Source organism: Oryx dammah, unplaced genomic scaffold (assembly GCF_014754425.2).
Source record: "Oryx dammah isolate SB20612 unplaced genomic scaffold, SCBI_Odam_1.1 HiC_scaffold_10, whole genome shotgun sequence".
Taxonomy (NCBI): Eukaryota; Metazoa; Chordata; class Mammalia; order Artiodactyla; family Bovidae; genus Oryx; species Oryx dammah.
The window spans coordinates 26,177,548-26,192,632 of record NW_024070194.1 but is presented as its reverse complement, the minus strand read 5'-3'; the positions used below and the strand labels follow the sequence as shown (position 1 = coordinate 26,192,632).

Below are 15,085 nucleotides of genomic sequence, written 5' to 3'. Positions count from 1 at the left end.
GAAGTAATACACTCAATGTCCTATACTTCAGATTGAATTATGTGTATTCCCATATACATACAAAGCATGGATGAAAAGGATTGTACAGGGTACAGATCTAGCACATAGGATTTCTTGAGTCCTGCCATCTAGGTTTAATGAGTATCTGGGAAAGAAGAGCAAAAAGCTGTGCTTAGAGATTGAGAAATGTAGTGTTTCAAACGCCAAAGAGTCTCCCTCACAAGAGTTCTGGGAGTCACAATTGAAGATAAAAAAAGTACATGAGCCCTGTTTGCCATGGCTGTAGAAATATGACCTCCATAGAGCCAGGCAGGTCATTTTTTTCCTCACCAGATTAAATTATGTCTGGAGATTTGAGCAGCGGTACATTCCAATAATGATGACAGCTTCCATAACTACAAAATCTGCTGCACCAGGCAGATTTTTGTGCAAAATGCAAATTTCTATGCTGGGAGAAAAAATGAATAATGTGGTCATTCTAAGTAATGAATGTAAATGCAAGGAAATACATTTTGGCATGAGACAGAAATCATTCATCTGTCATGGCAAGAGCTGTGGTCACAATGCAATTGTACCACTCTTCCCATCTGAGCTCTAGAGGAGGGATTTTCAGAGAGGGAAGTTTAACCTGCCCTTAGTTACCCATCATGCCGTTGACAGGGTTTTGATTCAAACACAGAAGCACCAATCCCCTGTCTTTTTTTTTTTTTTTTTAACCTCTTGGAAGATGAACCATAGGTTCTCCTGGGTTGTGAAATGAGGGGATATTAGCTTGGTCCAGAATCTCAAAGGCCATGAGTTGTCTCTGTCATGAGGCATGAGTTGCCTCTATCAAGTCTTACAACAAGGAGGCATGAGTTGTCTCCATCATGCCTTACATCAAGGAAGATTCAGGTTGTCCATCAAAAAGAACATGACATTAATTAAGAGCCACTTAACAGTATAGTTTGCCAAGAGCCGGGGAATGTGAAACCTGTTTTCTCTATGCATCGTCAATAAGTGAGATCTGGCTGGGTGTAGGTACAGCTGGAGGGGCACACTTGGCGGTGTCTTGAGTATCACAGTTCATGGCATTTGTATACCTCGCTCCAAGAAAATAGGAAGAATTCCAAGTGCACTTTATCTTTATCTATGACAGCATCCTGGGAGTTATTCTCTGTGGGAGAAGCTGAGACACCCATTGGTTAAGACTCTTACCTCAAGCTACAGTGAAATTAACAGCACTGGGGAGAAAGAGGAGTCCCTGATTTTTAGACTCCATTTTGCCCTGTTCTAAAATAAATTTGCTTTCCCTTAACCATTCCACGGCACACACTTGTACGGTCATAGCAGCAATGCCCAATCAATAATACTGAAATTTTATTTTCGATAACCCAAACTGGGTTATATTTCACCAATAACATCCTTAAAATGTACCCCTATAGTTGCAGTTCACTTTAAGAAAATCCTTAAGAACTTGAGAAAATTAAGACTTGTAAAATCAGAGATTGTCTGTTGCTTTATAAAAGAATTTTTCATTAAAAAAATATTTACCTTGGGATGATTTTCAAGAGCCAAGTCCTCTAGGGTCATTCAAACTACATTTAAAAAATTTTTTTAATCCACCCAAATACAGCTTTTCACAAATTCATGTTGATATGAAGTAAGGTACACTTGTAAACATTGCCACCAACTAGTTAAAAGGACCATCGGAGAGAGGAAAATTTGTGATCTGCTCACCTTTGTATGAGAGGCACAGAGAATTAGGGATGGAATCAGCATTCTGCCATGTTTGATGGAGGTTGGGATATGGCAGCCAGCAATGATGGGCTGTAGAAGGATCAAGCTCCCACCTGATTCTCCTGAGGTCATGCTATTGGGAGCTGTAATGTACTGACTTCAGTACAGTGATGCAGCCAGCAACTCAGCAACCACCCAGAAAAGAAGGAGCTAGACCATAGTTTTCCCCCCTGACCAGTGCCTCCCAAGACAAAGCAACTAGTTCTTCCTACAGATATGCTGGCTTCCTCCCACACAGTAGTGTTCTGTGTTTGCTTCTAATTTTTACATTATAAGCCACCATTTAGAAATGGGTTGACTGCACCCCCCTAAACCTGGGACTCTGGGGGAAAAATTAGAAGGAGCTTCCCTGAGTCCACATTCTTCAAAAAAATAATAATTGGGTTTAGTTCCCCATATCCGCCTTCCAAATTTCTTGGGTGCAAGACTACTCCTCATGAGGCCCTCCTCCAAGCCACACTCATGAGAATCAGGGCCCAGAGCAGGGTTCAGTGCCTCTAGTCTTACTCTCTCCTTCCCAGAAGGAGAAAAAGGTGCCAAAAGGGCATAAGTCTTCACTAAGATTCCCTAGCCAGCTCTGCACAAGGTCAGGCCTTCTCTCCCTCTTCCTCCAGGACTCAGACCACTTTGCTAGACCTTCTCTCACTACAGTGGCAAGGATAAATCAAAGGGTAGATAATTACATCATTTTTGTTTGGTTTAGAAAGTACAGGAAGCAAATGCCTAGCCTCCTTCTTATCTTTTCCTTGACTGGACTTGAAATCACTAGGCTACGTTGAAGCGCATCTGAAATGACCACAGACATAAGCTAAGTCATCGGGAGAAGCTGACCCTACCACAGAGTTTCTGTATAAACAACAATAAAATTGGAAACTTCACTTGAAGACTCTTGAAATCTGACCGTCCTTCATCACAGACAAGGACGCATTAAAGCATCTTCGTACCATGTGAGATGTTGCCTTTGAACTATGTTGTAGGAACATCCTTACATCAAAGTGAAGCTAAAAGAGCTGGGCTATATATTCCAAATGGTACAAAATCATACCAAAAGCAAGTATAAAATTTTATTGAAATGCAGCAGTGTAGATCTCCTGAAGTTTCTCCTCTCCCATTTAAAGAGAAGAGTGTGGTAACTTGGAGGCTTTGCTCACCGCTGACGTACATCAGCTATTTTCTTCTGCACAGCGGTGCACGGGCTTGGAATCCTGGGGAATTTTCTCTGTGCTGTTCTGACTTGCACAATACAGAGGCTGATTTAATTTGACAGCAAAGTAACACCAAGCCCCCAAAATAAAATTACCAAGATGTAAAACAGCGTCAAAACTCCAATTAGTTTTGTAACCTTGAAGCTTCTGGAGGAAATCTGAAAGGCTCCCATCACGATGAGCAGGCATCAATTTAAGCTGCAGAGATTACTAAAATGTAACCCTCTAATTGAAATTGCTCAGAGCACAATATGACAGAGAGAATTGGAGGAAAACAAGTGAATTTTCCCCCTCAAAAATGACTCATTACAGAGACTGTGCTATCAACTTTTAACACAATGTTCCTTTTGCAAGAGCTGGAAAAACCAAGGGTTCCAGAGGTCTCCACAGAAAAGGCACCAGGAACACAAGCTAAACATGCTGTGTCATTGAATCACACGTAAGCATGGACCACGTGTGCAACACTGACAGACACTCGGTATTTCACCAGATCATAGGCATTTTGAAGTATATTTACAACTTCCACTAAGGAGGCAAATTATTGAGCCCAAACTTCAGTTTTTGGAGGAATCCGGAATGAACAGAAGTATCTCATGGCCCAGTTCACACCCCAGCTCCTTTGCAGGCTTCCCCAACTTTCCCAAGTACCATTACCCTCTTTGAAGCCGACCCCAAGCTCACTGATGGAGGAGACCTGTCACCTTGACCCTGGTTCAGAAGCAAGTCAATAGTGGCTCTCTGGGTCAATGCCAGTTTCCTGGGTAAGGAAGTGAGGAACCAAAGCAGAGGACACAGCTAGAAGTCAAGCCACAGTCCTCGTGCAGGTCAACCCTTCTTATACTTTGTTTCACTGCCACCTTTGCCCTGCTGGCACCTTGTGAGCAGGGCATCTGGGGAGGAGTGAGGCTGAGCTTGGGTTTCAGAGTGGGTTGGGGACATCTTAGAAAGACCCCCAGATGGCTTTCCTCTCTGCAGGGGCTTCATGAATAGAGTTCATTTCTGCCGCCCACTTGATGGCATTGACTGCAAAGCATCAACCATCTTTCTCTGGAAGTGGAGAAAAGACAGACACCATCTTTCTCTGGAAGCGTCAGATTTCTATAACTAACCGATCTTCATCATCGCTGCTGGTGTCGCTGGACTCCACACGAGTTTGCTTTCTCATTCCTTCCAAACTTCTCTTCCTGAGGGTTTTCAAAGAGGCTGCAGGGATCTCCGTGGGCAGCCCTGGGTTAGAAGGGATGGCATCATCCTTTACAGCCACGAATCCTGTTCCTTGACATTTCACACTGTCCAGTCCTACCGGAGGGCAGGGGACCAGCCCTTCCCTACACCCACATTGCCCCCCAGAAGGAAAACATGACTTGTGTTTCCCTTCCTCTTGGTGTGAACTAGCTGAACCTGGTCCTAAAGCTGGTACTTCAAGATGAATTTTTCCAATGGACCCTGGTGTAACTGAACCCGAAATTCTCTGCCCAGATGAAGGCTTCCCTGGCAAAAGGTTTGGGGACACACCCTCTGCTATCGTTTTTCTGTCTGGAGAGCTTTGTGTGAGAGTCTCCTCTTCACCCTGGCTGTGGTCTTGTGGTTCCACACTGTGAATTCCCAGGGTTGTGTGGCCTGCTCTTGCCCCCAGGGAAGGACAGACGGCAGCTGCAGAGGTAGCAAGGTCATGGCCGAGAGAGGTTCCTTTGGACACAAAGGTAGAAGGCTCTTGAGCATCTGAGAAAACGCATGGTGTGGGGTCTGTTGAGATGTGCTGCTGAGAGGGCAGCAGGTGAGTCTCCAATGATCCCACGTCGAGACCTTTGCTGTGGGCTGGAAGTCTGTCATTAGCCCCCAAGGAGTCAGATGGCAGAGATAAACCTGACCCCACAGCTGTGATTAGAGGACAACCAGCCCCATGCTCACCAGCAGATGAAATCTCCTGCAACAAAGTGCAAAGGAAAATAAATGGAGGGGAAAAAGGTTAATTGGTACCAAAAAAACCTGTGATCAGAGATGTGGTCCTCAATGAGAACAAGGTCTGGATGTCCTGATTCTTTACCTAGTGTGAACCTCGATGCAATGTTCTCCTCAGTTTCCATTAATAACTAATAGAGGCATTAACTCCAGGAGAGTTCCCTGTTGACACACAATAAGCTACTGAGACTGCTCTGTATTTTTATCTGGACTTAAGAAAACTCAACCACTCAGTTATTCAACCAGCTCTGAGCATCCGGTTTTAGATCATTACTTAATGTATACTACTCAATGTGTATGTGTATGCTCAGTCCTGTCCGACTTTTTGAGACCCCCTGACTGTAGCCCACCAGACTCTTCTGTTTTGGGGGATTCTCCAGGCAAGAAAATGAGTGGGTTGCCATTTCCTCCTCCAGGGGATCTTCCTGACCCAGGGATCAAACCTGTGTCTCCTGCATTGGCAGGTGGGTTCTTTACCACTACCACCAACTGGGCAGCATCTTTATTCAAGTATGAATTATAAAGGGACTTGGGATTTTTTTTAATCGACTGTGAGATCATCCCAATGGTTCACTGTCCACTCATTCAGCACCATGACTGAGGCATCTGTTTGCCTCGAGGGGCTTTTTATGCCAGGAAACTTCTCTAGGTGTCCTGAGTGAGTTCCACCACACTGGACACTAACAAGAAAAAGAGAGGCATAAATCGAGACCACAGAGGGGTACAGACAACTCAAAATTTTAATTCCCACCTTTGCGATCAGTCTGTCTGTGTCCCCGATGGTTCTTAAGCTTGTGTTAGGACCGAAACTCCGGGAGACGTGTCCGCTCTCCTCTTCCTCCTGCTCTCTGTTCTCGTGGCAAACAGATGATTCTGAGGTGACACAAGAGGGCTCCCCTGATGGAGTCACACCTGAAATGGGGGCACACAGATGCACGCCTGAAATTACAACATCAGCCAATAGCCACTTCCCAGGGATTGACCTATGTCTTCGATACCAGCTCCGAGCTCATCAGCTGACCCTACATGGCAGGTCCACCAACTTGATTTACCTTGGATCAGTTCACATGGCCAAATAAAATGTCTCCACTTCTGCTAAGGAGAGAGATGGAAAAACCAATTCCCAAGGTAGAAAAATCCCTTGATTACAGGTATTTTTAAAAATATTTCATGTGGATCGTTTTTTGTTTTTTTGTTTTTTTTTTTTTCCATTAGAGTCATCTTCCTTGCCACATTGGTTAATTTTGGATTGGCTTGAATTCTGTGATCATTCAACTGAGGCCAGAGTGGAAATATTGAGAAAGGAAATTTCCCTGTTATGTTGGATGTCTTGATCTCCATCAGAGCACTGACAGCAGGAGGGTGGTGGGTTTTTGTGTTGCTGTTGTTTTGTGGTGGTTTTTGTGATGAGTGTGGGAAGAGGGGTGACAAAGACATGGCCTTGACAATCCCCCCCAAATATCATCTCCCTTTCAAGGGAACCTTACCCTCTCTTCCATTTTATCATTTTGGCCTGGGATATAGGTCAGAAGGATCATGGAATTTCAGAGCATGCAGATCCCCTCATGAGAGCAGAGCAGAAAAGCATTCTATAAGGACTGTGTTGCCAGAGAAAAGGGTTTAAACCACTTTTCAGTTTGTGAACTTTAAAAACACTTTGCATGCTGCAATCCACGGGGTCGCAAAGAGTCAGATATGACTAGGCGGCTGAACAACAACAACACAGCTGATTTACAATTTTGTGCCAATCTCTGCTGTACAGCAAAGTGACTCACTTATACCCATATGCGTGCTAAGTCACTTTAGTCGTGTTCAGCTCTCTGCAACCCTATGGCCCATAGCCGGCCAGGCCCCTCTGGCCATGGGATTCTCCAGGCAAGAATACTGGAGTGGGTTGCCATGCCCGCCTCCAGGGGATCTTCCCAACTCAGGGATCAAACTTGCATCTCTTATGTCTCCTGCATTGGCAGCCGGGTTCTTTACCACTGAGCCACCTGGGAAGCCCTAGACATATGGACGTTCTTTTTTATATTCTTTTCCATTATAGCTTATCATAGGATATTGAATGTAGTAGAGCTCCATGTGCTCTACAGGAGGACCTTGTTGTTTATCCATCTTATATAATAGTTTACACCTGCTAATCCCAAACTTCCAGTCCTTCCCTCCCCCACCCCTCCCCCCTTGTCAATGTACTTTTAAATCTGCTTTTATTTTGATTAACATTACACATGCACAGGGTTTTGTGTTTTTTTTTTAAGTTGTCTTTCTATTTAAGAAGAACAGCCACACCTGCCCCCCCACTCATTTTTTCCCACTTGGGATTCCTTTCATGTTTCTCTTCTTCTCTCCTAAGGACAAGCATGTACCATTACTTCCAGATTCCCCTTTTCCACTTTGGAGAACAGCTGATGATGTCATGAGGGGAGAGGCGGGTTTAGAGCCCTCATCCACAAGCCTTATCACCCCCACCCATGGGTACACATCCCTCCCCTCTCTCCTCTCTTCAGTTATATGTTATATGACTATGCTGTCAAGATTTTGTTGAGGATATGCAATGTTTACATCATTATGTTCAGGAACATGCTTTTCACCACCAAGTCAGGTGGTGTACCATGATTACATGGCCTTTCTTGCCAACACTGTTTTTCCTAGAATCAAATTATTTTGTCTTCTTCTTCTGCCTAGTTTTTTGTACAAATTGATTACCAAAACCACCTCCCATTTCCTTCCCAATTGTCTTTTATTTCATTTTATTCATTCATTTCATTGCCACTCAGAACTTTCTGACCTATTCCCAGTGGACCACTCCTCCTTAGGCCCAAAGGGGGGCTGAGCCAATGCATCTCCCTACATCCCCATCCTAACAATTTTCTTCACCTCTGGTTCCTGGACACCCCCCGCCCCCTGCCGAACACACACACAGACACAGACACACACATACTTCTTTTTCCGGGGTTTACTCTTTGTGTTCTTTCCTAATGCAAAACTTCTGGCAATTTCATGAGAAAGGGTGAAATAAAATTCTTTAGACTTCAACTAGCAGCTTGTCTGGATATAGCTGTCTGAATTAAAATTCATCTTCCTTCAAAACTGAAGATGTGGCTCCACAGAGCTCTAGCTTTTGAGAAGTCTGGAGCCAACATGATTTACTGTCCCCAGTCCTTTGGAGGAAACAGTTTTGCTTTTCTCTCTGGAAACTCCTCAGCTCCTTTTTATGACAGTGTCACTATGATCCTGAGTCTATTTCCATTCATTGTCTGTACACTTTAAATGGGTCCTTTCAATCTGAACCCATGTCTTTATGTTTTACAAAAATATATTATTTCTTTGATATATTTTTTTCCTTATGTTTTTTTCTTTTTTAGCTAGAACTGCTCTTACTAGGTTATTAGACCTCTTGAGTTAACCCTCTATTTTTCTTTTCTCTCCTATTTTCTATTTCTTTTTCTTTTCTTTTGGGAGAATTCCTTCAACTTTCTACACCTACTTATAAGTGTCTGTGTCTGTTGTTGTTGTTCAGCCGCTGAGTCGTGTCTGACTCTTTGTAATCCCACAGACTGCAGCGCGCCAAGCCTCCCTGTCCTTCACTATCTCCCAGAGTTTGCTCAAACTCATGTCCATCGAGTCAGAGATGCCATCCAACCACCTCATCCTCGGTTGCCACTTTCTCCTTTTGCCCTCAATCTTTCCCAGCATCAGAGTCTTTTCCAATGAGTTGGTTCTTCGCATCAGGTGGCCAAAGTAGTGGAGCTTCAGCTTCAGCATCAGTTTTCCTTAAAGGAAGGATTGATATGTCTGTATCATGTTTTTAATTTCCAAGAGCCCACTCTTAGAATAATTAATTATAATTAATAATAATAATAAATTATTATTATTGTCCCTTCTTTATAGCATCCTGTTACTACTTCATGGCTCCAGCGTCTTCTCACCTGTCTCAGGCAAGAAGTTGCCATTGTTGTCATTGCTGAAACTTGCCTGTCCCTACACTGTCTATCTTCTAGGTTCCTTTGTTTCTGTTTGCTTTAATCTCTCTTTCATATTTAAAGGCTTCCCTGAGATATCCAGCAATCTATCTGCCCATGTTTTAGAAGTAGGTACTGAAAAGCTGGTTAGAAACTCTACAAATGTAAAGTGTCCGTTATGGATCTCCCTGCAGGGTTATCTTGTCGCCTTGTTGACGTGGAAAACCCTGAAGTCATCCACTTTGGGTATCCACACAGGCTAGTCGACTTTTGCAGAAGGAGTTCTCCGATGTTCTGCCTGGAAATTGTAAGGCGGGTGTCAGCATTCTGCAGTCCAAATTGAGATTGGGCAGGGAGGGGCTCAGCATCCAGTGCCAACCTTTGGTTAAACCCTCTGTTTTCAACCTAGTCCCCTTGCTCCCCAGCATTTTGTAGGGTCTCCAGAGACTAAGCCCCAAGCATTATTTGGGGGTGAGAGTGAAGGATATGACCAGGATCTGAGAATCAGTGGCAGGGTGGAGGTTTCGGGGGGGCAGGGAGTGGTCAACCAGCACTCCTGTTTTCAGTCCCACCTGGTACCATGAATTTCTTAATATCCAGGACTTGACCACTGTTAAATCAGGATGAAGTTCGCTTGGGTCTGCTAATCAGTGACCAGTCAGCCTCTGCATTCTAATCCCCACGACCATGGCACTATTTCTCTGGTTACCTAGTGCCTATAGACCTGGAAATTCCAAACACATTCCTCACTAACTTCTGAGTTTTTAGAGGAAAGTGGAAGAAAGTGCACATGCTCTCTCTTCCATCTTGAACCCAAAGGGACAGATCCACTTCTTATACCTTCGGGACAGGTCCCTAGATGACCTGAGCACACTAATCTTGAGCAAATCAGCTTAAACATCTATCCAAGTTGCAATGATTTGGCAAAGGAAGTTGTGATTTTCCCTTTAATACAATCTTTACTTGAGCACCACAATACCACAATCATCTAAAGACATAGCACCAGGATTTTGGTATTTCATTCATCCACTCAACAAACATGTTTTGGCCTCCTCCAAGGAACCAGGCACCATGTTCAACCCTAAGGAATCAGAAACGAGACCAAGATGCCCTGGTTCTTATGAGACTTTGCTCCAACAAGGAAGAGAAACAGAGGCATGTAAGATAATTGAGCTTGTGATGGGGGTCAAGAAGGAAAGAAATGAGGGGTGGGTACTCCTGGGAGGACCAATACAGAGGAGGCTATGACAGAAATACAGTAAACAGGGAAGGGAGAATGATACTGAGAATGATAATAAACAGAGTATTATAGAGAGTAACAGTATCCAAGGGGCAGATTACAGAGAGTAACTGGGGGTGGGACAGTTAACCGGCTTGCCTAGTAGAGGAAGGTATCTCTGATAAGGTGACACTTGAAATGAGGCCTTCTGGATCAGGAAGAACCAGCCCTCAAAGGCCATTCCAGACAAAGGAGAAACAGAGGCAGGGGCCCTGCAGTGGGATGGAGCTCAGAGTATGGACCCAGTGGAAGGAGGCTTTGCTGGAAGCACAGTGGAGAGCAGGGGGCTCAGGTCTTGGAGGATGCAAGAAGTCCTGGGAGGGGGTTAGATTTTATTCACCAGTCATTGTGAAGAAACCAGTGTTTCCATCAAGAAGTCTACATCCTCTAAAGATGCACATGGTTACTATACAGAGACTGAATTAGGGGAGAGGGCAGTGCGGTGGGAAAACCAGTTACAAGGTTCCCAGGGTCATCTAGGGGACTGGGGGGATGGCATGGCTAGGGCAGTGGGGAGAGAAATGGAGAACATAGATTTGAGATCATTTTCATTCTCACCTGTGAAAAACCACCCAAAGACAATAATGGTGAAAGATGTTTCTAGAGTCCCAGAGTCTACCAGGCCCACGCGCCTCACTCTAAGTGGATTAAGCCGTGTCCCCACAGTGACAAAACCACCAGGCAATTCATTCAATTCAATGAAGAGTAAAAACCAATTAGTATAGAGAAAATAATCAGATTGGTCAAGCATCTTCTCAGCAGGTTGTTTGGGTTTTTAAGCTTAACGAAAAGGCCATGTGTGCCTTTCACCAATAACTTCTGACTCATCGGAGAAAGCGAGGGGAGAAAATCCATTGATTTAATTTGCTTGTGACCTACAGTCTACAGAGAAAAGAGAGTTATCTTTAATCATTGTGAAAAATGCCCAAATAATGTCACTAAAGTGTGTTAAATGGATTGAGATTCTTGGGAAAGGACAGCACCCTTGCTTTTAGATGGATGGCCCATTTCAAAAACTTTTCAGGTCCAGTGTTAAAGCACAGAACAGGGTCCTGTTTATGTTCTGGCATCATTCTATGAATCACTTCATACATCTTCAGAAATTGTGAATTTCTATGTCCTATGGCAATCTTTGCAGATTCAACTGCTCTTATGCAATTATCAGCATCTTATTATTAGAGAACTCATCTCTCACCACAGCTCTGTATGCCATTCTGTTCCCCCATTGCCATTAATGGCTGCATGTTTAATAATTTCCCTCAGAAATAACATGCTTCCCTGGTGGCTCAGACAGTAAAGCATCTGCCTGCAATGCAGGAGACCCGGGTTCAATTCCTGGAGGGAAGATCCCCTGGAGAAGGAAATGGCAATCCACTCCAGCACTCTTGCCTGGAAAATCCCATGGACGGAGGAGCCTGATAGGCTACAGTCCATGGGGTCGCAAAGAGTTGGACACGACTGAGCGACTTCACTTTCACTTTCACTTTCAGAAATAACTGCCAGACCACGTGGAGAGAGGAAGAGACTGCTTAGTGTGGCAACAAATTTAAATTTAGCCAGCTTGAAACAGCAATAGGAAACTGTAAATAATTAGAAGGAAAATGGAATGAAGAAATGACACCATGAAACTTACGGCTTAACTGGTGACACCTTTAAAGCCAAGCCTCCTGCCAGCTATGTCATAGCAAGGCCATATTAAAATGTTAATAGACATATTACTCAAATATCATTATCTGGAAATGTAAGAAATTCAATGCCTTTTCATCAGTTGCCCCAAATCACCCCAAACCTCCATGAATTTAGAGTCCAAAGATGATGAATTATAAGAAAGGAGTAAAAAGGAGTCTTCCACGTGTGCCTCATTAAGTAAACTATAAGTATCAACAAGATCCCAGGAGTAATCACCAGACTACTAATTTATCTGAGATGAAATTGTTTACAAGCATCCTGCCACTGAAAGATACACAATGTGCTAGCATTTAAAATTTGCAATTACTTCAGGAAAGCCAGGCAGAGCTCTAAATGGAGTCACTATGTGGGCAGTTATTTGCTCATATTCCAAATACTAGTTGAGCCCATTTTTTTGAGTCCATATTTTTGTTTTGTTGTTGTTGCTTTTTAAACTTGAAAAAATATTTATTTTTGGCTACACTGGGTCCTCATTGCTGCACTTGGGCTTTCTCTAGTTGCAGTGAGCAAGGGCTACTCTTTGTTGAAGTAACTTCTCTTGTTGGGGTGGCTTCTCTTGTTGCGGAGCACAAACTGTAAGCACCAAGGCTCAGTACTTGTGGTTCACAGGCTTAGTGGCTCTGTGGCATGTGGAATCTTTCCAGACCAGGGATCAAACCCATGTCCCCTGCATTGGCAGGAGGAATCTTATCCACTGTACCACCAGGGAAGTCCTTGAGTCCCTATTTCTTGAGCTATTTATGAGTCCATGTGACTGTGCCTAAATATTCATTACTGACCACAGTCAACACTCTGCCAGGAACTGCGCTGAACATAGGCAATTTACTCAGTGACTGAGGCAGACACCTTTTTGGAAATGACAGTCTAATGGGGGAGAAATTCAGCCAGCAAATCATTACACCAAAAAATGATCTACAATTAACAAATGCTAGAAAAGACATGGAGAAAAAGGGAACCTGCCCGCACTTGTCAGTTGAAATGTAAATTGGTGCAGCCACTCAGAAGAACATTGTGGAGGTTCCTTAAAAAACTAAAAGTAGAGCTACCATATGATCCAGCAATCCCACTCCTGGGCATATATCCAGAGAAAACCATAGTTCAAAAGGATACACACACACCAATATTCATTGCAGAGCTGTTTATAATAGCTAAGACATGGAAGCAACCTAAATGTTGATATAAAGATGAATGGATAAAGATGATGTGGTATATATGTACAATGGAATACTACTTAGCCATAAAAAAGAACAAAATAATGCCATATGCAGCAACATGGATGGACCTAGAGATGATCATACTAAATGAAGTCAGTCAGAAAGAGAAAGAAAAACACTATATGGTACTACATACATGCAGAATCTAAAATATGACACAGATGAATTTGTCTACAAAACAGAAACAGGGTCACAGACAGAGATCAGACTGTGGTTGCCAAGGGGGGACAGGGGGTACTTGGAGGATGGATGGATTGGAAGTTTGCGATTAGCAGCTGCAAACTATTATATACAGGATAGATAAACAACAAGGTCCTACTGTACAGCACAGAGAACTATATCCAATATCCTGTAATAAATCATAATGGAAAAGAATATGAAAGACATATTTCAAAACATAAAATTTCAATTTAAAAAAGTCACCAAGTAGATGTAGCAAATGCTAGAAGGAAAAAGCAAAGGGTGCAATAAGATTGTGCATCTGTATCCATGAACAGGAGTAAAACTGTTAACCCACACCACCTGTTTGGGGCTGGTTTTCTCTCTACCTAGTCTGGATCATTCATTTGAGTAAGTTATTCAACCAATAGTTTTAAGGCTCTCAGACTGGACTAAAATTTTTTGCAAGTAAATCCATTCATTTCTGCAATTCTATTACAATTTCTGTTGTAAGGAACTCCAGAGGAAAAAAAGGTACAGCTGAAAATGATGGAAGGAAGAAGCTTTATCCACAGGCAGAGGCTGGGGACATTCATTCCAATCAGAAAATGATCAGAAGTGGGTGGGCCATGGGCAATAGGGAGCAAGTAGTGCCCGATTCTAGTTCCATAGATGGACAGGGACTGGAGAGAGAGAACCAGGAAAAGGTATTTATCCAGAGCAGCCTTGAGCATTTTTGTGCTATCCCAATGCAATCTTTGGAAAGTTGGCCTCTAACTAATCACAAATGAATTTTTTATTCAGAAACACTTTCCTAGTGGCCCTCATCTCTTTTCTATTCCTCTGATGAAAGGCAATCAGGACAAGAAATCTTCCCGCACAGAAATTCTTTACCTAAACTATGTTTAGCAGAAATTGCTGTTTAAAATCGTGCTTGAAGTTAACAGTTGGATCCTGTCCAGACAACAAGAGAGTGACTTTATAATGGAGAGTGAAAATAGAATGATGAAATCATGTCAGGAAAAGAGATGATCAAAGAAATGGCCACCTGAGACTTTAAATGCTGAGACTGAATGCAACCCATCCACCCTCCGTATCGTTATTTTAAAAGTTTCCTGTTGCTAAATGCAATTGTCTACAAAGGTCCCTTCCGCAGGACCTAACTGATACACTCACGATGGCTTCTCATCTTTCCTGGAGATTTACACCTTGGAAGGAAGGAGAAATTACTCTGTTTCAGCAATTCCAGAGCTTGGCGACTTAACTATTAATAACAGCTTTAGGGAAAGAAAGAATACTTCTCTATTAATTCTAATGTAAGAAAGTCATTAGCTCCTGTCAGAGGAGGAGAGCAAAGGCAAAGTGGGAGAAGAGCCCAGGAGAGACCCCTCCTCCTCTGCCTTCCAAATTCTTTCGGATGCTCAGGAACATGCTGAGGACTCTTGTGAGAACAGAAGGGGAGAAGGTTGCTGGCCTGAGGCCCTGAATCACAAAAAGAAACTGCTACAGAAAACCAGGAAAAAAGGCACAGTCACCCTTTATTCTGGGGACGTATTCAAGCCATCCAGTGTTTGGAAACTGGCCCTTTTATGTGCGTGTAATTAGGAAGAGCTTTTACTTGAGAAACCACCTGTAATCAGGGCCATGTCTACACCTCTATTCCTGAGATGAAAGCAAAGCATTTTGATCACATTCTCCATTCAGATATTTTCTTCCAACTCTGCGAACAGGGTTGGTTTGAAATCTTTCCGTGACATTAAAGCTTGGTCGTGTACAGAGTTCAACAATGTTCCTTCAGGAAGCAAGACAGATGCCTTCGGGATAAAGACAAGTAAT

General features: G+C 43.2%; 1 long non-coding RNA gene across 1 annotated transcript; it reads right to left on the bottom strand.

Annotated features, from left to right (window-relative positions):
- Positions 1–1,591: 1,591 nt before the first annotated feature.
- On the bottom strand, positions 1,592–5,922 carry LOC120869387. The gene is made up of 2 exons (XR_005722537.1): positions 5,698–5,922; positions 1,592–4,911 (listed from the first exon to the last, which is right to left on the bottom strand). It is a non-coding gene; the product is annotated as an uncharacterized LOC120869387 (long non-coding RNA).
- Positions 5,923–15,085: the final 9,163 nt, after the last annotated feature.